Below are 22,188 nucleotides of genomic sequence, written 5' to 3'. Positions count from 1 at the left end.
CTGGGGTCAATTGACCATTGTGTTTACTGATCACTTTAGATGATGTCTTCAAGATATCAGTCAAGAGACCTGTATGGAAGAGGACTTGGTTACAGAGTCCTCATAGCTATCTACTCCAGGCTTGCGTTACCATCTACTCAATGCTATACAGGTAGAGTCTGATTTGCAGTAGTGCTTACTCTTGCAACGTTTAATGCTGGCCTTGCAAAGGATCTTGTGGCCCCAAGCTAGTTTGGAATCAGACTTTAGTGTTTTCTGTGGCTGTTGAAGCGTGCAGGTCTGAAGTGCTTTAAACCCAGATCTCTTGCCCAAGAAGACGGAAGCTCTTTAGGCAGAGGTGGTAGGGAGCAGTTTCAGAACGGGAAAACCAGAGTCTAATGTAATTACTCAAAATTGCATCATGAGTTAGAAATGATAAAACCTACCTTTTCTTCCTTCCTTTTTTTTTTTTAACATGGAGCAGAGAACCTAGAGAGTGGTCTTGCATTGAATTAATATGCATTCTGGTGTCAATAGATTGAAAAATACATGTATATATTTTTGCATATCAGTACAGAAAAAAAAAAATCTAGATTTTAATGTGCCATGCTATGTTATAATGAGTAGAGTATACATTCCGTTCTAAAAAGTAGGCATCTATACTTTTAAAATACTGTTTTCCAATGTTAACGGTTGTATGGAAGGTCATTGACATTGTGGATTGCGTGGGGTTTCTGGAGTTTGGGCATGTTTGAAGAGAATATTTATGGTGTCTCTGTACCTCCTGCCATTAGCACGTGTTTTTCAAGGGACTGTTCTTAGATTATATTTTGCACATGACTCTAACATTTAGGTATTCATACCTAAGTTTTCTTAGATACTGACTGGAAAAAAGTGAAGGATATAATAGTTTTTTCCTGTGCCTTCAAGAGGTCCATTGGTGGGTGATGAGACCAATGTGTTCAGAGCACGGGTGGAGTGGGTATGTCTGAGCGAGCGGGGCGAATGAGTTGGTGGCAGGGAGGGAGTCTGAGATACTTGTGTGCTTCCTGCATTTTTAGGCAGTATAAAGGATATTTCAGCTGTTGAGATGAAGCTCAGCAGCTGCTCTGCAAACTCCTAACAAAACCGGGGCCTGAATTTTCTTTATCTCGAGCATCTGCCTCTGACCACAGATGTTGCTGGGGCTCTGCATTTCTCTTAACCGGTAGTCTTTGAATTACACGGTCGATATATAGTAATAACGAGACTGGTTTTTATTGGATAAGATGGGACTCGAAGATAACGTTGTTACCTATTAATTGCTAGGTACGTACCAAGACTCCGAATCGTGAAGAGGAAGGTACAAAAACGGCGCGCGAAGTAAATGCTTTGCGGTGGAGGACAACAACTTACGCAGCCGCGCTCTGGGCTGTTACAGCGTCACTGTGGTGTGTGCCTTCCCATTATCTCCTTAGCTCACTGTTCCGCAGTGTATTTTGGTCCATACGTATGTTGGGTTTTTGTTGTTTTTTGTTTTTGGGTGTTTTTTTTTTGTCTCCCAGCACTTGCTGTGGAATTTAAAACTGTAACTTCGTTAACTCTGGTGTGCAATATCTTTAATTTTGCCTTTAAAATGCCAGGGTTAGAGGGGTGTGTAGTGTGAGCGGTGGTATATTTAAGGTAGAATATTCCGTGTTTTTGCAGCTTGCCAGTATTAACGTGCCAGAGCAGCCTTCTGACCACGAAGCCCAACCACGCTTGTTCTATTAGCTGTACTTGTTTAGTTTTTTTCCTCAGATGGATAACCAATATGGAACATTCTGTCCACAGAAGTCTTATTAAAGAGGTTAGAGCATCCTGCTAATTAGGAAAAACTAATTAGGCAGATTGTTGCGCCTGTAACCAGAATTTTATATTTTAATGGATTTTGAAATGCGGTATACTCACTTTTCCTATTGTAAAATACACTTTTCTTTTAAATGTCTGGAAATAGTCTTCTTGAGGAAATTATGCACTCAGAGTAAGAAAGCAGTAACATTTTAATTTTCTAATTTATTACATAAACTGTAGAAGAATATAAGCTGTAAAATTGATGAAATCATTAATTCATACCAGCTCCTTACTGTGGCAGTCGGAATTGTTTTGTTACCTTCCTGTTGGTAGATTTAAAGTTTTTTAACTGCCCCAAAGAGGAGTTAGATTAAGGTCATATGAAGAAACAATATAGTTTGTGGCTGCATTAAAATTAGGCTTAGCTGGTACACAAATCTCACAAATTACTCTTTGGCTACTTCAAGCAAAATTAATTAACCACTGTTTCACTGAGTCTTGGAAAGTTTATCATGTTTAAAGCTGGATCAAACCCATTTGTGAGTGCTCTTGCAGCGCTGTTACGGACTTTTGGTCTGGAAGCTGAAAAATAAGCCCATTCTCAGCTGTGGGGTGACCTGGAAGCAAAACCGTTGGGGTTGGTTGGGTTTTCATGGTTCGCATCTTAATTCCTGTTGGGTACAAATGACCAGTGCTGAGGCATTTCCTTGGTTTACGAGGTGCCATGTGGAAAGCAAGGGATGTTTGTGGCTGGGGAGAAAACGTCTGATTTGAGATACACTTAAAATATATATATTTAAGATGGATTTCACCTTAACGTCTACTTCTGAACTTTTTTCCAGCTATGCCCTGCTACGAACTTTAATTAGTCTTAACCTTTTTTCAGGCTTGTCATTCTGCGTTTTGCAAAATGCTTTGGCTTGTGGGTAAGCCGTGTAGCCGGGAGCTGTGGGCAGTGACCTGCAGTCTGTTTTGGGACCAGCCTTTGAGACATAATTCAAGATACCGATGTTGAAATTGGTGAGACGAGGTCGGCGGCCATCTGGAAGTCGGCCATCTGCTCCTTCCCGCAGAAGCAGGGAGCGGTGCGTTTGGGGGTCCCTGCCCCTTCTTTGTCCCAACCTGAGTCAAGACGATTCAGAATTGCGTCTTTGAAGCCTCTTTCGTGTATACTGGATTGCCGAGTGCTTGGCACTTAGTGATGTATGGGGCTAGAAAGGGAAAGACGGACAAATACTTCTAGACAAGTGAGATTTGGAAATGAGCCGTAAAAAAGGACTTCAGTAAAGCACTAAAGACTTAAGATCATACAGCTCAGATCTAGCAACGTGGAAGAATAAACCGTGGAGCAAAGGGAGATATGGCTTGCTATGCTTAACTGCTAGAAAACAGACAGTAATGTCCCATCGGGGCATGGGGCTTGCTGATTGTTTTGCTAACGCATCAGGAAGTATGCTCAGGTGCTGTGGATGTCTTTCCATACGGGAGCAGAACTGTGAATACAGGGACTGGAGCAAATAGGTCTGGTCCATTTAAAGGAAAGCCTTCCTACTTTTAGTCCAAGGAGAGGCTGAAAAAAATATTGCAAGACTTGTTTTTGTGGTGTCAGCCTCTGCCACTGCCAGACCTTCTATATTTGCTGGAGTGTCAGCTCTGGCTTTGGCGAGTCAGATTTGTGTTCAGCGTCTGTGATGACCTGTAGATTCGCACCCTTCCATGCTCCTGCAGTTTAGTCTTCAGCCTGAAATCTGGGACTATCATCAACCCAGACGGGTCTAGGTGGTTAGCATGATGTCATGTCTCTTAAGCAGTTTATGGAACAGGGATGAAATTGATGGCAATAAATATTTTAGATTGTTTTTGTTTGGCTTCCTAAGGAGAAGAATTTCCTTTGGTGAGAGGTTATTTTGCAAACGACTCTGCTGTATGATACATCGATGGTTTCAGTACATAGGAAGCTTCTTTCCCTTCAGTGTCATAGGTTGAAATTGATACTTGCACTTAATAGCTTTACAGATTCTTGTTTAATTACTGGTCATTCTTCTGAAGTGGATGACTCATTTAGCCTTCAGCGATCGGAGGTGTTCTGGCCCTCCATATAACTCTGCACAAACATATTTTTGCTCCTAAGAACCACAAGAATGCCTATTTTTCCCTTGCATGTCTCTTTTCCTAGGGTAATATAGAGAAAACTGATCTGAGAGGGGATATGAAATGAGAAAAGGCATGTTGTGAACAAATTTGCATCGGTCTGGATGGCTGTTGGTGCACACTTGAACTCTGCCCGTAAAGTTCTTGCCTGGAAGGGTATGCTTGGCTCTGTCTTATGGCCGGTTCTTAATATTATTGCTGCTATTATTAATACTGTAATAAATTAATAATTTATTAGTCCATACTTCTATATTGGTATTTCAGATTAGGAAGCTATTTAGCGCTGACGGCAGGACAGCATGACATTTCTGTGTTTCACCACGTTCTGGCATGGTAGTGTTAAAGTTGACATTAAAACTAGTTCTGGTTTAACTGCCGCCAGCTTTTCTTCCAGCATTTCAGGCTGTGCGTCCTTCGCTGTGACATTGCATGTGTCCTGGTAGAGGCCCATTGTAGAAATACAGGCTTTGAATTTACCAGCGGATAGGCATTTCTGTATCAAGAGACAGCACATGGTCTCGCATTGAGATCTAAATAAATTTGCGTTGATCTCAATAAATGTGGATGTTTTGAACCTTGACTTTCTAATGCTTCACAGTTGGGTATTTTTTTCCCTGCTTTGTCAAGGAGGATAACTGTAGTAAGACCATGAGCTGATTACTCCTTGTATTAGATAATCATTTCTTAATGTGGGAGGGATATTAAGAAGAATAGACGTGAGTGCTCTTGGAAAACTCTTTATGGAATAAGGTTTAAGCACTGCTGTAAATAGGATGCACGTTCCCTTTCATGCTGAGTCAGACGCAGCTTGGCAGTTGAGGGATGAAGATGCCAACACCCAGGACAAAAATCAAGAAGGTCTTAGAAAACACTTGCAATATATGTGGTGACTCTACTATCTTTAAAAATTGTCATTATCCCTGTGATGCATTGTCACCCTTGGATTTTAGGTGGGCAGAAGTTGGAGTTTGATTAAAGACTAGCCCTTCTGTCTAGATATGTCTCTGTGAGGTACCTCTTTGTTTCCCCACGTCACGTGTTTGTCTTATGACGTGCCAGTGGCAACCAATTCTGAGTTTGACTTAAAATTTAAAAACCTGCTGGTGTTTGAGTATCCACGCGCAGCGGTGGGAAGGCTGCTGGGCGAAGGGGCCATCGGGGAGGATGAGCGGTGGTACGGGAGGGGCGTTGGGTGTCCTTCTGCTGGAAGGGCAGCGCATCAATGATCAACTAAATCACGGCTTTTCTTTGGGGAAGCCTGAATCATCATTAGAGATGAAATGCCTGTTTTCAATGAAAAGACAGCTAATTTGATTAACGGTGGTTTTTTTCCACCAGTGTCATTTTAAAAAGAAACCAAAGGTTTTTGGGGGTGGCTGTTAAAGTTTGAAGTCTCTTAAATGTGCCAAAGTAGGGTTTTAGTAATTGGAGTTAGCCTTGGAAGATAAGACCTTGTACAAGTGTTGTGTTTATTTTTTGTTTGGTTGGTTTTCTGTAAAAGCTTTTTCTGGATTGTGTAGCTAAAGGCAGGACAAGATGCTGCAAGTCTAGTTTGTATTTTATGGAGTGCTCTAAAGGCACGATAATCCAGAGGATGGTTGTGAGAGGGGTGGTAATAGTAGGAAGGATAGTAATAATGACTTTTTTATTTTTTTTAGGGTGCTGAATTTTATTTTATTTGTGTAAGCTCTCTAAAACGTTAAGGTTGATCTGCGATAGTATATTATCAAAAGTTTTGTTCTTCTAATTTTGGTTGCTGGACTCTAGAATGGCTCTCCTGTCATTCCCAGCAGCTTTTCATAGAAACTTTTGCCCCCACTTAAAAATATTTAAGATGCTTTCATTATGTGAAATTAAGATTAATTTTTTTTTCCTGTAATGACACATGAATGTGTTTTTGCCATAGTGGCACTTGCCCATATTGGCTTATTTTCTGCCTCTGAATATTACGTGATTTCTTGTTAAAGTGAATGACAAGATGATGTATGACACACTTGAGATGGTACTGAGCAGAGTGTAGTTGGAAAATTGCAGTGATAATTTTCTTTTTACATCTCAAACTTACACGCCATTGAGGAGAAGAGAAAAAAAAAAAGTGTAATAGGCAACTCAAGAAAAGCATAAGGGGAAACCTTGAAAAATTACAGGGAAATTTCCATAACAGATACACTAGTAATGCTGGCTTAATAATGATTTCCTGTCATGAACTATTTTTATCATTTGCCTGCTCTCTGACGTGGCATTCTATTTAACATTTTTGAGAGCCATGTTTTAATCAGATTAAGCTCAAGGAAACCGATAGGTATCTGTTTGGCTCATGACTTCTGCTTCTGTTTCTGATTTAGTCACAAGGCTATTGTTGCTGGAATCTTTTAAAACCCATTTTGCTTCCACTTGCAGCCGGCGTGTGGCTCACGGTGTGCGAGCCCGGAGGTTGTGTGCCAGGGATTTTCATGATATACGTGCAGGGTGCGTTACGGAATTATGTTGTAAATTAAAGAAGACTGATACAAACTGTGTCTCTTCCTCATGTGATTAAATAGCTAAAAATAGCTATCTATTTTTAGTTTCAAGCGTAGTAATGTTTCTTAGGAACAAACTCACCCAAAGCAGTGTGCTAGGAAGGGCTGGTCATGAATAATGCTGCATTCTGATCTACTTAAACATTTTTGCTTTAACATAATAAAATACTGGGTATTCTTGCATCATTTTTATATAGTGTGCAACATTAATAATGCTTCCCATACAAGAGATGTCATGAGAATAAAATATGAATACATATATTTTTAACTTTGATATTTTCATGTTGTTCAGTCATTTTATTAAAGACAGCAGAAAAGTTTGTACGCAGAATTCTTCGTTATGTTCTCCAATATTGGCATGTCCTGCAAATTTAGGAAATGACCAAAAAAAAAAAAGGCGCTGTATAACATTTGGGATTATTGGTTGTGCTGGGACATTAGTGGACTTAGCACCTCACTCAGTGGTCTCAGCATCTTGGAGCGTGGGGGAGGACCAGCAAGCCTGGCTTTTAAAAAGCTCCGTCTGTACATGCTTTCGTAATTTCCAGAGCAAAAACCATGTATTAAATTTCTAATGACCTTTTTTGTCTATTGCAAATACAGAGTTTTGCCCACACAGTAGAGACAATACGCAACTTTGGTTGGTATTTTATCTTCCTTCAGTGTATTAGTTATTTGGTTGACGTGCTAGAAAACTGCGAGCCTAAGAATTAATAAAGGTTATTAGTTACTTTCCATAATAAAATTAGCTGACCTTTAAATAGGAGCATTATACAGGGGATCTCTAAGTGGAAAAATGACAGAATGCATTTTTAATATGGTAGCCATTTCGATTACTAAATTTTACAGTCACAATATAGAAAGTACATGTTGTGATTAAATGTTGATCTTGACTGTATATTTGCAGAGAACAATGGAATAAGTGGAATTTTTGTACTGAAGACAGAGTTTAACCCCTCGGTTACAGTTTCTGCCACTTCTTATATTTGGTTACATTTGAACAATACAGAAAAATGAAGACGCAACTTCATTTTCTAAAAATGAATGTCCTTTGGAACCAACAGCAATGGGAGTTTTCTGTGGTTTTCACTAAGCATGATTATATGCAGATTCCTTGAGTGCTCGAACAGACTGTCTTGGGTTGCTATCAGGCATACGTGATGTACACCCTGTAGCTGGTCACATGCAGTTCACTGTATCAGCGTGCTATTATTTATTAATCTTTCCAGTGTCTGAATTTAGCTACCATTTTAGAGAGACTTACTACAAAATACAATATTGCACATGAAGTTTGTGCACACCTTTTTGTTTTTCAGTTGGGAACAGGATACACCTCATTTCCAAAGTAGCTGTTAAAGCAAACTTAATCTTTTTTTGTACTGACACAGGGTTTGTACTAAGTAATGACATTATTAATTATGTCATTACCTACAAAAGATTTTATAAAGTCTTTAAGGATACTCTATTTTAATTGTTATTTTTGAGACTTTGATAATATATGTAATGATTATATTATGGCTTGCATTTCAGGTGAACTTCAGTACAGCAGCACGAGCAAATCTGTAGTTTTTCAGATTTTGACTAGGTCTTATAACATTTGTTGAAATCCTTACAAGATACTCATCTATTTGTAGCATCATATAGGTCTGTCTCCCCATCTGTCTCTGTTTTTCATGACAACGAGGCTCTGGTACGTGGTTTTTTTTTTTTTCACTTTAGTACTTATTCATTGAAGCCCACTGTAATGCTGTTTCTATCATAGTTATTTGTCCAACAGCTTTTATTGATCATTTGTGATAAAATAAAAGATTTCTTCATAGGGAGAAATTTTAACCAGCAGTCAGTGAATTTGGTTTAATCAGATTTAGTTTTATATGGTAGGAAAACTAATATAATCAGAATCCATTTATGTACTATTAAATAAATAAATTACTAACCTAATGTGGTGCCAAAATCTAAGGAACATTGAAAAAAAAAAATGTTCTCGCTGAATTATTTTCTGCTAGGCCATATTTATTAAGGAATTCATACTATTTTTATATTTTAAAAGTAAGGGTATGAATGTAAGGTTCAGATTCCCTCCAAATAAATCCTTATTTAACAGGATATCCCTGAGACTTTTTTTTCCCTTCAGTATTGGCAGCCTGACTAAAATAGTCTCATCTGGTTTAACTAAAATCTTTGCATTACTTGGCGGTGGTTTCTTTTGTATGTGGTGCTTAGAGCTCATTGAAGCTCAAACGGTACAGGAAATGCAAATCATGCAAATCATCCTCACGCTGACGATGTACAGTGGCGTGATTGAGCAGCAGTACGTATGGCTCGTGGGCTGACCACATGAAAGAAGTCATTTAAAGACCAGATGAGCCCAAGCTGGGTTAAGTTAGACTATGTGTGAGCTTCAAAGCTTATAGAATAGCATCCTTTTTAAAAATAAATTTATTTTATTAATAACACCTGCGCCGAGTTCTTAAACAGTGAGAACGTGTATAGATGAACGTTACATTAAATATACGCCATACTTAAATCAGAAGGGCAAAATTGTTATTTTTGTGGAAATTCAGGTATGCATTCATATTGGTGGAAGTAGACCACAGTCTAATGCACTGCAAAAAAAGTCCAGTTCGTGTTTGTTGTACATAAAAGCCCAACTCTTCTCTGCCTTTCAGGTAAAAATGAAAATAAATGGCAGATAAAAGGGAATTTTGTCTGTGCAGAAGGGCTAAGAACAGGCTTTCTGTAAGTGCTTGAGTGGAGAGAAGAGGGAGGTTGAGTGCTTGCTGCTTCAAATTTCTTGGGTAACTTAGAAAAAAATCCTGCATATTTTTTTCCATACTTCTGAAGAGCTTTTTCTGTAGTTTCAGGGCTGTATCCTTTCAATAAAGCTGAGCCCTCGTTGCGCTGTGTAACTCTGAACCTCGCAGGTGGTGTGGTTGGGAGGGCAACCGTGGTGGGAACCTTGGGCTTCATCCAGTGACTCTTGTGCGATGGACATGCAAAGACCTATAGGCACAAGCTGAGTAACGGTAAAAATTGCTAATAGAATCATAAGCATTTTTCATATTAAACTTGCAATAAAAAGAATATATTTTTAAAGGCATTGCTACCTCTTCTTACCGTGGGTAATACTCAACGTGGGTGGCTCCTTTGCTTCTAGTAAGAGTCATATTTCTTACGAGTTGGTTTTTTTTTTTTACAGCCCTCATTTGCTTTTCTCTGGTGTTTGGAAATTTTTAGAAGTTGAGATTCATTCAAATAATGTAACCTTCAGAAAGCTGGAAAATGTCAATCTTGAACTGTTTCTATGTAATCTTGTTTAATTTTTACTTGAAACAGTAGCCCTAAGGAGGTCTACGGTGGGACCGGTCAGGGCACTGCACTGCATCAGCCTGATGGATATAATTTTGACTCGGTGTTTTTTCACTAGTGCCTTGCTCCTCCTCGCCTTTCTACTAATACACAGGAGCAAGAGAGAAGGAAGGAAGAAATTAAGTTTTTATACTTTATCTACCAGATGTTGCTTCTTTCCCATCAAGTCAATCCACAGATCCTGCATCAGAAGGAGAGAGGGATTTTTCCCATCTCTCCCCCCCCCCCTTTTTTTTAAACCCCTTAACTATATTCCTTTCTTTAATATCGTATATGAAGTCGAGAGGAGCATTTCACCCTCGCAGTGTGCCTGCAGGCTGGGGCGGCTCCCACCGTGCTGAGCACGTACAAGTGGTGGTCGTAGGGCTTAGTGGGGGGTTTTGGGTTGATGCCGGAATGGTTAAGTTCCTTCCTTCTGTGTGGTTGGTTTGTTTATTCATTTCTTTTTAAGAAAAGAAACAAAGGTGAATGAAGGGATGGCATCCTGAAATCATCACAAGATGCTGGGGAAAGGAACATGGTGAATAAATAAGAGTTTTCCTGTGCCAGTTTGTAAAGTCATCCCTCACGGGGGATATTTGTGAGACTTATTCTGGCACAGGCTTCTAGGCATGCATTATACGTCCAGCACACACTTAGTATTTTAATAGAAGCAGGAATTTAAGTCGCAGATAATAGTAAATTATCTTTTATCCTCAGTGCAAGAAATACCAAGATGCAGGAGCTCACAGAGAAAGCAGAAAAGAAATTTTACTACTTGTATCTATAATAATTTAATGTAATTTAATATCCATTTCAGTGTTTGACAGGAAGTAGAGCTTACTTAAATATTTGTACCGAAGAGCACAGGGCTGTATAAAGATTTTTGAATTTTGAAGTTAATTTGTTTCTTCCAGCAATATATAGAGATATATACAGAAAATTAATCCCATATGATTGTACAGCTACCAGTGCTCCAGAACTTTTTTGGAAATACTTTCCAAAGAACATCTCCGGTCATCTTGACAAACAACTTGAGTAAAGTTTCCTTTTCAGGAGCCCCTGAAGGGTTTTACGTGTAGTCCAAAGGCATTGCTGGAAAAAATTTATTATTTGGTGACCTTGACTAAAACTATTTCACTTTGCTCAGTTTTTGCAGATCTGAAAGCTTGTCGGCCAGCCACCTCGAACAGATTTTTAGCTTTCTGTGACGGAGAGGTGCACGATCTTTTCCCAGTAACAAATCAGCTGTTGTCAACAATTTTCCTGGCCGCAGTTTAAATAGCTTAATTCAGAACGCTTCACAGTTTTATGGTGGAATTTGATAGCAGTGCAGAACATATATATGTGTACAGTATATATGCGTGTTATGTATGTGTGTAGTATATCTGTGTGCATGCATGCAAACGTGTGCATATACATGTACTATCTGTGCCTTAAAATATGGTATCTGAAAATACTGAATCACTATGTACGGTCTCACGAAGATAACATTTTATTTTGGGGCATCTGTCAGGTACTGTGGTGAGCAGGGTCCATAAGATACGTAAACAGTGACATGATCGTGTATGAGTTGATTAAATCACTAGCCCGTGTCACTCTCTTATCTTCAACTCCGGCTTGGGCTCCTGAGCTCTCACTGTGGCACTGGTTCTCTTCGTGGCCCTCGATAAGCAAGCTTTGGCCTCAGTTTCTTAATCTTAAAGATTAGAAAGCGTCTAGTATATTCTTCTGACTTTGTTATGTATGACTTCAACCCCTGAGGCGCGTATTTCTCCTGCGTTTTACAGGGGAATAATGGGCATTCAGCACTGGATGCTTTGTTTAATGGTAAAAGGAATTCAGAAGTTTCAGGATACCATAGCTGCATATGAGATGTGTTGGGAAAACATAATTTGTAAAATATCAGGAAGCATTATTATTAGATTATTATTCTATTACTGCATTTTTCCATGTGGGGAAAATCTCAAAGCGCCGCGGCATTGGGGTTCAGTTTGCTTACTCGGGGAATGCATCCGTCTTCTAAAAATTGACTTTAATGTGACTGTAAATGACTGGTATAGTTGTTAACCCTGCAAAACTTTCAGCCAGGAGCTGGAGAAGAAAAATGGGCAAAAGGCTTCAGCTTCAGAACTGTCAGATTCTCTCACAAGTTTAACTTATTTTTTTTTTTTTCTTTGAATTCTCTCCTATATGTCTCTGCCTTTGCGTTGGTCCCCTGTGTCCCATGTCAGGAGCTCCAAACTGCCTTGCCCGAGCTGCAGAGCTGAGACCCGTCTTTTCCCTTTTCTTTTGCTGGTGGCATTATAAATACAAACCTGTTACGATAACGTGAAATAAAATGATAGGACATCAATACAGATTACACTTAAAATCGTGTTATGTAAATGGAAATAAAACAGGTTATGGTATATGCCAGGCATGATGCAATTTTTATTTAATAAATATATGACTGAAGGGTTACATTCAATCCAAACGCTCCCTTTGTGATCTTTAGCCATGTTTGTAGAGAAACCTCTCTTAAAGCACTTTAAGCTTAATTCAGAACAGACAAAACAATTATTTTTTGAAAGTCTGATGAAATATGTTTGGCAGCTTTTGAATTTAGGAGAGTGTTTGTCCCACTTCTTTGAAATCTCATTTCAGTCGGTCATTCAGCCATTTCGGTGTAATCGTTCAAATCTGGTAGTGAGTGTGGGCTTTGCTGAGTTAAAAAATAATCTAATAAGAAAGTCTAGTGGCTGAAAATAGTGTGTAGTACACGAAGACTGAATTTTTCCTTATTGCTATGCTTTTGAATATCGGTCTACGGGCTGTCCCCATGGTTTTGGTGAAGTGCTGGTTGATAAATATCTCCATGTAGGGGAGATGGGCTTTTTTTTTTTACCTACCAGTACGTGGGGCTCTCCTGCAACCTCTTTTTTTTTTTTGTGGTCTCGGTGACTGAGCACCACCTTCTGCCTGCAAGAGATGCTGGAGGAGCAGCGTTGAATGCCCAGCAAGATGTTGCAGTGGTCACGGTCACTCAGGGCTAGTGAGTAGCTCATATTGTCTCATGCTAATATTTGAGAAATCGTTATGATACTTGATGTTGATCTAAATAGGCAAATGGGAGAACCTCTCTCCTGGAGACTTCTGACTAGTATGCTGTGACGTACCCTCTCTTCTAATGGCTCTTTCTCATTTAGTTTATTACACAGATATAGATATTAGATACACAGGTCTGGAGGCTCTTGGGCATTAAATAGTCTTATTTTAATTTCTTAGGGAACAGAAGTGTCACTTTATCTTCTGTAAGTATGCATGATGTACCTTTATGTGCCACTGTGTGGCTATTTCGTATAGGAAGAGAAGGAAGAAGATCGACACTGCACAACATAGTGTTAGAGTTGAACTATTGCATGAACACAGAGCAGAAACATTTAAATTGTAGTCCTGATTGGCAGTTCACTGATCACATTGAATAGTTTGCTCAGCTTATAATATGGCAGGGAAGTTGCCACTATGCCGCAGCAACAAATATTACAGAAGTGTGAAGGGCAGTTGTGAGAAATAAATATTTGCACTTTCTTTATATTTTTTTGTAATATTTGATTAAGTTACGGGTTTTTTTTATATGTATATGAAGGAGTATGTACTTTGTGAATATATATTAAAATCACTAAGTTATTCCTAATGTTCTGTAGTGCTGCCTGCTCCTGACAAACATCTGATACGCATCATATGCCTCTAAAAAGAGAAGTTCCTCGAGCAAAATATCCTCATGAAAACAGGTTGGAGATACTCACATTCTCTCGCTCGCTCTCACTCGCATGTTACATTTTGGCACGTTGTAGAAGCAGGTAGCATATCTACTACCTGCTGTTGAAAGTGTTGAAGATAGATACTGAATTATTTATTCCATCTTCTGCACTATCCAAACTCGTTTTGGGTAGTTTGACACATCTCGGTCTTCCATATGGATACTTCATGGTGACAGAGTTGCCAGCTGCTCAGGTTTTATGACAGTCTGAGTTTTTTCGAGGACTGTATTAGTTTTCTGGGAAGAATCCTGCTTTTCCTGAGGTCCCCATTTGTAGGCAGTAGTTATGCCTTGGGTTGATGCTCTGCAGTGGGAGTTTTGGGGGAAAATTAGCTACGAGAGCATTAGCTTCCACAAAAATATTTTTTTAAAGGACTTGATGTTTATAGATTGTGCGAAATGAAATCGGAGCCATGGGATATAAGAAAAATGTGAAATCCATTTGCCTAAGAAAACTAAGTTCCTTTTAGTGATAGTCTTCAAATTTGTAAAAAACTGTTTAGATATCAAGGTGCATAAAGCAACATGCAAAACAGCCTGAAATGTTTTGGAGAATAGGACTTTCGGGGCACTTGAAATGTAAAACTGCTAACCGGTCTGCTAAGACCCTCCTCAACTTCTCTGTGATTGTGCGGAGTGAGTGGGGCTTCTGTTGTTTTAAAATATAAAATGTGTGAACCTGAAAATTGGGAGAAGATTTGAGTTTTGAGTTTGCCAAAACTTTTTAAAATAAAGGAAAATCAGTCATTGTTTTACTCTGCCATTCATTCATTCGAGCATCTATTCATATAAACCTTTTTAAGGGAAACTCTCACTATTTTGGTGAGTTTGTGCTGCACTGAGTTCTATTCCCCTTCAGTGGTATAAATCAGTCTCGCTTGCAGTGAGGTCCATATATCCATGACATTGACTGTCTCTTCTGTGTCATCCTGGATCCAAACTGACACCAGGTGATGTGGAGTAATGGACCTCAAAGTTTGTTGTTCAGATTTGCTACTGGATAGTAGTGTTGTTATGTGTAGGCTCAAGACTTCTCCGTGTTGCTACAACCTCTTGGGCATATTGCATTTTTCCTGCCAGTCATTTGACGTGTTTGTTTTTTCTCCAGAGTTGGACAGATAAGATACCCAACGAAATGAATTTGCAGACTTTAAAACAATAAATAATGCTATTTAAATGTTACCTAATTGAGTAGAACATCAGTTTTACAAGTCTTTTTGTTTAAAAAAGACTTTTCACTGTATCACTACATCCTGTGTATTTACCCTTGGTGAATTTGTTGCCTTCAGACACCGTCCTTTCTTTTTCTCCGTCCTTTCTCCATCCTTTCTCCATCGCAGCATATATTTGGGTGGAGTTAGTCCATACATCTCTCACAGACTATCCAGCAGTGGCTACTTTTCACTAGTGGGTTATTCTGATTTGCTTATGTTCTGCTCTAATAAGACGTCTTCGCTTCATTCTTTAATGCTGACAGTGTGAGATCTGAGTGAGGAAGGTGATGGGGATTCATGGCTTTCTCCTGCCCCCCATCACCGCAGCTACAGCTGCTTGGTCTCGACCTCTCCCTTCGTGGAAACAGAGAGGACGAAGTAGCCCATGGTGAACAATCTGGCCACTAAAGTAAAAATGTGCATCTGTCAGTAATTAATTGAAGCCAAATTTAATTACAAATCAGGGAAAAAAATAGTACCACACACTTAATAAAATTTAAGAAGCTTCAGTGCCGTTGCCTAAAAACCAAAGCAATCCAAGCAAAATATTCCCCCCTCAAACGTCTAAAAGTCTTATCTGTGAGAGAGTCTCTTTCAAGCTTACTTCTTGATGTTAAATAGAAAAGTAGTTCTGGTTAACTGTTTTCACCACCTTTTCGGTATCTTTTTGACTTAAAGGTCATCGAAAATAGTGGTATGTGTTTAAAGCTAGTTCATAACGAATTGTGTCAGCTGGGGCTCTGGCTCCCAAAATTGGATTGTAAGGTTGGATTGCATGTAAATACTCCGATCAGCTGTTTGAGAAAAAAATTCAGGAAGGAATTGAGAGAGAGAACCCAAATAATTTACAAATGAAATAGTACATTTCTGTAACCTCTTGAATATTCTAAAGATGAGAGATTTGCTATGATTCAGCTTCAGCCCCATTCCAGTTTTGCTGGATAACGTCAGTGAGGTCAGGTTGGGACGGGAGGCTCTCAAGAGCCCTACCCATGGTCCTAACAGAGGTCTGAAAATCCGGGTGGCCGGAGGAGACGCAGGGAAGGGTGGGACACGCAACAGTGGGGCTGGAAACGCAGCCCCTTTCTGCTCCGGCTGTGTCAAATAGCAGCTGTGCATGCAGAGAGCTGAGAGTTTTGTTTGGGGTATGGGGTGTATGAGGAAGGGGAAAATGCATTTGATTTCTAGGCAGTAAATTCTTTTGGAACACGTAACTAAGGTCTGTCACAGTAGGAACAAGAACTTCAACTATAGTCCGAAATAACATACTGTAAAATGAGGGAGGGAGAATGTACTTTTAAATCAAAATATTAAAAAGGGATTGGCAGTATGAGTTCAAGCAAGCTATTCATTTCTACTGTATTTTAGCATACAAGACAAACCCCAAATCCAAAACCATTGAACTGATAGCATCCATGAATATTTATCACTGTGTACTATATGTACATATAGTAATTACAGCAAGAGGAAAAAATATTTTGCTTTACAATTAATATTTGTGAACATTTATGAAAGTACATAACAAATAAATAAGACAAACACATGGCCTAATTAAGATGAAAGGCATGACAACCCTTGTGATTTGTTCTGAAAAGTAAAGACCGTTAAAATAGTAAGACTTAATTATTTCTGTAAACATTTCAAATTATGCTCTATCTAGAAAACCTTAATTTATGAGCTCTATTATAATATCTATAAGCATTTTTGACACTTGTACATTCCATGTCAAAAAAATTATTGTTAATTTATTATTTATTATCTGTATACTGTCATATATTATTGCTTATTAGTATTTATTGTTCAGAAATTCAGAGTCATCTATTGTTTAATGGGAAATGGAAAAGCATTTTCTATCTGATTGCAATTTGTGTATTCTTGGTCTAGTGGTAAAAATGCAACTTCTGCTAGCTGATCATGTAAAAATGTGTGTAATAATAAACAAAAATAACTGGTCTGTTTAACATTCCAGGCATTAATAATTCTATCTGATATACAGTTTACGTTTGAAAAATTACTTAAAGCCAAATCCATGGACTTGTCGGAATTGCTGGGTTGAAATCGAGGAAACTGTATGATGGAGGAACCAAAGCCCTCAGGTTTGATCTTGAGGTGCTTGAAGACGCCATCGTCTCTGAAGCCCTTGTTTCTCAAGGTGGATATGTTTATGGTCATACCTCTTGCCTTTTCCTTGACCTTCAAGGAGGCAACATAGCAGAGCAGTGTTCAGTACTTCTTATCCCAGTCGTGCTTGCCTTCACCAGAAGGGTGTGCTGCTCCTAGTCTCACTGCAAATGCTTTCCCTAACGGCTCCTGTTATTTGCTACAAAATTTTGGTTGGTTTCTGATCAACTGGAGAAAATGTAGCTATCGGCAGTGTCATGACTGTGTTCTGTGTTTTACCGTTATCGGTGACGACTTGTTGGCTCGTAGTGCCTCTGTGGTCTCTGGTGGCACCCTGACTTCGCTCTGCTGAGTGCACAAGAACCGTGCCCAGAATAAAACCGTAACTGGGGTAAAAATATGAGGGTTTAAGACTCTGCCGTATGACATTAGGCCTCCCAATTGAAATTTCAAGAAAAAGAAATTTATTTATAGCTACAGTATAATTTGGGGCTCGGCGAGAGCGAAGCGGTCAATGCCTTGTGAGACGTACGGTGGGATTTGATGCCTCCAAGTGCTCAAGGTTTTAGTTCTAGATTGGTGCAAAAACACTTCAAGCCTCCCACTCCCCTCCTGAAGGATGGATGAATGTCAATTCAGTCAGTGCCGTCTAACGAACAGTCTTTTTTTTAGTACCTGTATCCCCCTAAAAGACTCATATTTGTAGCGATATCCAAATCTAACTCTCTTTTATTGTAATACTGCACCTGGAAAACCTGCCGGATCTACAATCCTAAACTCATTTTACTGCGAATGTGGTTGTTTTGCAGCAGGGACTTACGACCTTGGATTTCATTTGCAGTGCAGGACAGTCCCTGTTGCTGCTGCAGGATCGTACCCTACGGTATTCCTCCTTTTCGAGGGAGAACTGGGTTACCTGTGCTGCGATGCAAACAGTGGCCGCGTCTGTCAGTCTGTCATACTGGCTGAGCTTCTGCCAGACAGAGGGAATATTCCAGTACAAATCAGGTGGTTTTAAACTCGCTTTGTGCTGTAAGCCTGGTGAACCGGAGAGTTCAGGCTCCATATCCATAGATACATAAATATGCCCTGTGTGGTCTCCCAAGAGGAAGGCAAAATGTGTTTTTAGTTAAGTTGCATGGGAATTTAATTGAAAGATTTAGGGCAATGCCATAAAAGAGTAAATCGCAGTTACGTGACACGAAGATTTATAAAGCAAAATAAAAATACTTTAGCACCTTTACTTTTATAATTTGCTTGATAGAAATGGAAACCTATAGTAGTCATTTTGTCTGCCATAATTAAAAAAAAGTAAAGTTTTTTATATTTTACAGCTTTTCAGTCCTTTGGAGTGAAATAACGGGGAAGACAATAGCAAAGGTCAGAGCGTTCTCCAGACGCATCGTGGCTCCGAACCTGCAAGCACGCTCAGCTTCCTTCCCATGAATACTTGTATGAATTAAGCACACGCTTAACTTAATTCACATAAGTAGTTCCTCAGAAGTCAGAAGGACTATTAAGTGATTCAGATTAAGCACAAGCTTAGCATAAGACCGGGGCTTGTGTGGATGGTGGCCCTGAAATTTGGCCGGCCTCCAAGGCAGCGATGCTGCTGCATGTGTGATGGTCCTGCTCTATGCAAGAAGGTCACTTGTAACACAGACAAATACTTGGGGATATTTCGGAGAGGAGGGCTAGGGCAGTCGTGTTAGAAATGTGACCTTCAACGCAGGTTTTGCGATGATTTGCACAATATTGAAGAGTACTGTATATATTTATTTTATGTTGTAGCGTTGATAGGTCTAGATAAGAATACCATAATAGCAGTTGAAATGGGGGGGTGGGGGGGGGGTTGTGAGATGGTAAGTTAATGATGTAGCTGTTAATTTGAATTTAGCAGACGTTTTAAATATAGGTTTGTTTTACAGAGACAAAAGTTGCAATTTAAAGCTCTTTGGTGGTCTAAAAACAGCTTAATTCTCTAGTAGCATGGTAATAAGTACTAATCCAGCTTATACAGTGATTGTAGTATGTCATGTTTGTGAAAGATTGCCTAACTCTGCTTTCTCTGGGTTTTATGTTAATTTTTTTAAATTAAACATAAAACCTTATAACATCTTTATGCTGAGATAAACTGTTCAATTTAACTTGTGCTCAAGCAGCAGCTGTCAGGAATTATCATGTTTCGAGCGTTCTTGCCATCACCTTGTGTCTCTACCTCCCGGATACACTCCATGGGATGATAAAGCTCACCTTGTTAGCATTTATTACTTAAATAATGACCCGAGGTAAAATGAAAGTTGATGTCACACGGAATGACAACTGACATATATTTATGTCGCATGTTACGTTATAATAAACTTTCCTTTCTTCCTCTTGTAATAGGTGTTAAGTGGAAATCCACTCCAGCATATCCTCCAGTGCCCTGCGTGAGTCCATTAGCCACGTGCGTGGCTGCTCTGTGGGCATGTTCGCGGGGACTCGTGCTGTCAGGTGTTATTTAAGCTCATAATGCCGGAGAAATCGGTTATCGCTGGTGGTTAGCAGCTTTCATGCCGGTAAAGAAACAAGTATAAGAGCACCTCATATCTGTTGGGTTAAATTCTGGAAATGCTGTGAAGTAATGCAAGCGAATCAAGAAGGGTGTTTCCTAATAATATTACCACTCAAATGGTTTTGGTTTTATTATTTTTTTTCTGTAAAGAACATGAGCGGTGTCATTTCAGCCTCTAAATCTGAATGTGCTAGTAATCGCCACAGTTTTCTCTTGGCACTGGCTTATTGATGGACTGGGCAGTGACAAGCGATTTGCTTGTTAATTGAGTCTTATCCCTTCCCATTTACAGTGGAGAAAATTTGGGTCTACCTCTTGCAAGCTTTCCAAGTTTTTGGCCTTTGCAAGAAAGGCCGTCGTGGTTTAACCTCAGTCGGCAACTAAGCAGCACGCAGCCGCTCGCTCACTCCCCTCCACCCGGTGGGATGGGGAAGAGAATTGGAGTAGCACAAGTGAGAAGAACTCGTAGGTTGAGATAAAAACAGTTTAATAATTGAAATAAAATGATGATAATAATAATAATATGATAATAATACACAAAGCAAGTGATGCACAGTACAATTGCTCACCACCCGCCGACCGATGCCCAGCCAGTCCCCGAGCAGCGGCCCCCCCGGCCAGCTTCCCCCAGTTTATGTACTGAGCATGACGTCACATGGTATGGAATGTCCCTTTGGCCAGTTTGGCTGTGCCCCCTCCCAGCTTCTTGTGCACCTCCAGCCTTCTCAGTCGGTAGAGCATGGAAAACTAGAAAGTCCTTGGCCAGTGTAAGCATTACCTAGCGACAACTAAAACATCGGTGCCTTATCAATTTTGTTCCCATCCTAAATCCAAAACACAGCACTGTACCAGCTACTAGGAAGGAAATTAACTCTATCCCTGCCGAAACCAGGACACTTGCCTTACTAGCAGCCAGCCTTCGTCTCTCTCTAATGATGCTATTGAATCTCCCAGTTTGTCTAAGCCGGTACTGCAAACATTATTTTCCTTTCCTGTGGATTTAACCATCTTTTTTTCATATTCCTCTCCTACTTACTCCTTTGTCCATCTGAGCGAGTTCAGATGTTTCAGAGCTACACGGTTTTGTCCAAGCTTAAATCTTGGATCTCATTTCTCGTCGTGCTTCCCGTTGCCCTTTTCTCTCCAGTCGTCATGTTAACCTTGGCACCCCCACTGTCTTCTCTTTCCACTCTTGCTTTTGTGCCTTGGTCTTTGCTGCTTCCCATGTTTTCAATCCCAATGTGCCATCTCTTTTTTTTTTTCCTCTCCGTTCAAACGCAGTCAAGTTCATAGACACTATCCCACACCAATTCAGTTTTCTTCCTAACTCATTGCAGAAAGAGGTTTTCTGAAAAATCAGTAAAGGACAGGATAAGCTATAGTGCAATCCAGAAATAGCCAAAGTTTTGCCGAGCAACCATTTCATCTCATTTCTGAGATTTTGGGGTGTGTTTTCTCCTGTTTGTATTTTTCTTTGTCACTCTAGTGCTAAACTCCCAGCCGTCTCTGAGCAGGGGTATTGCATCACCCGTAGGAAGTTTTCCTGCCCCTGCTTCGAGTCTGGCACCCAGGTCGTTATGAGGTCCGGAGGTTATTACTCTTTGTGACAAATAAGTGATGACTTAGGTAAAACTGGTTTTTCCTCTTAGTATGGCTCATAATAAACCCGAGCTCGTATCTTAATTGGCATTCTGTTTGACAGTCCCTTTAGAACGATCAAATATTTGATGAACATTCATCTCTTACTTTCGTAAGCCTTTCAGATTAGCATTGACTCAGGTTGATGAAGATGGATACAGGATCTGTTCTCTAGGAAGTGTTTGTTCTGTAGACACAGATTATCTAAGAATGGTGTGTGTTAGCATAGGTGATGTTATGATACGTATATGGCTATTTGGGGAAGTTCATGAGTTTTAAGGTTGACAGCCAGGATCAGAAGTTTTTAGTATTAGTGATGTCGGTTTGGCAGTAATCTTGAACACAATCTCCATGTAAAAATAGGAAGAATAGGAGCAAAATGGGATAAAGAATAGGAAGAATAAGAATAAAAATAGGAAAAAATAGGAAAGATTTTTAAAAGGATTAAACATTGCATAAATCAATTCTGAATGTGAACCACTAAGATGGTGGATAGCAAAAAAAAAAAAAAAGTCAAACGTGATGTTGAAAAGTAGTTTATTAAAGCTGAATGCTTTACGTGCAATAAATACCTGGTCTCAATTTTTTTAATTTTTTTTTTTTATTATTCCTTATGATGAGAAATGTATAACACAAACGTCTACAGCTCTGCAGGTCCCTGTAGGTTCAGGATTCAGTTTGCTTGAAAGCAGTGTTAGCCAGGGGACAGGGCATGCTGGCATACTTTTGGTGAAATGCAGGGAAATCTGCCACTGGTTACGGTAGGGTCGCAATTTCGTATTACACATTTAAATACATTCATTTTCTGATAGCCTGGTAAGTTATTCGAGGCTAAGATAGCAGCTTGTTAGTGTTGTTTGTGCCTGCTTTATATGATTGAAGGATTGTGTGCAGTGTTGTAGACTGTGGAATAGCAGGAGTGCTACGGCAGTACTGGGGTGCGAGGGTAGAAACAAGATTTCATTATAGAGGAATACCTAATAAAAATGTGAAAATAAAACAGAAAAAGGGTGGGGAAAAAAACCAGACCATACTAGATAAGTGCAC

The 22,188-nt window shown here is 39.5% G+C and overlaps 1 protein-coding gene across 1 annotated transcript in view; it reads left to right on the top strand.

Annotated features, from left to right (window-relative positions):
- Positions 1-22,188, top strand: part of GTDC1 (glycosyltransferase-like domain containing 1) — a 181,254-nt gene that overhangs the window by 63,686 nt on the left and 95,380 nt on the right. The window lies entirely within an intron of this gene.

The sequence above is a fragment of the Pygoscelis adeliae genome, unplaced genomic scaffold, assembly GCF_000699105.1.
Source record: "Pygoscelis adeliae isolate BGI_AS28 unplaced genomic scaffold, ASM69910v1 Scaffold222, whole genome shotgun sequence".
NCBI lineage: Eukaryota > Metazoa > Chordata > Aves > Sphenisciformes > Spheniscidae > Pygoscelis > Pygoscelis adeliae.
The sequence above is the reverse complement of the archived record's forward strand: the minus strand, read 5'-3'. Positions and strand labels throughout refer to the sequence as shown.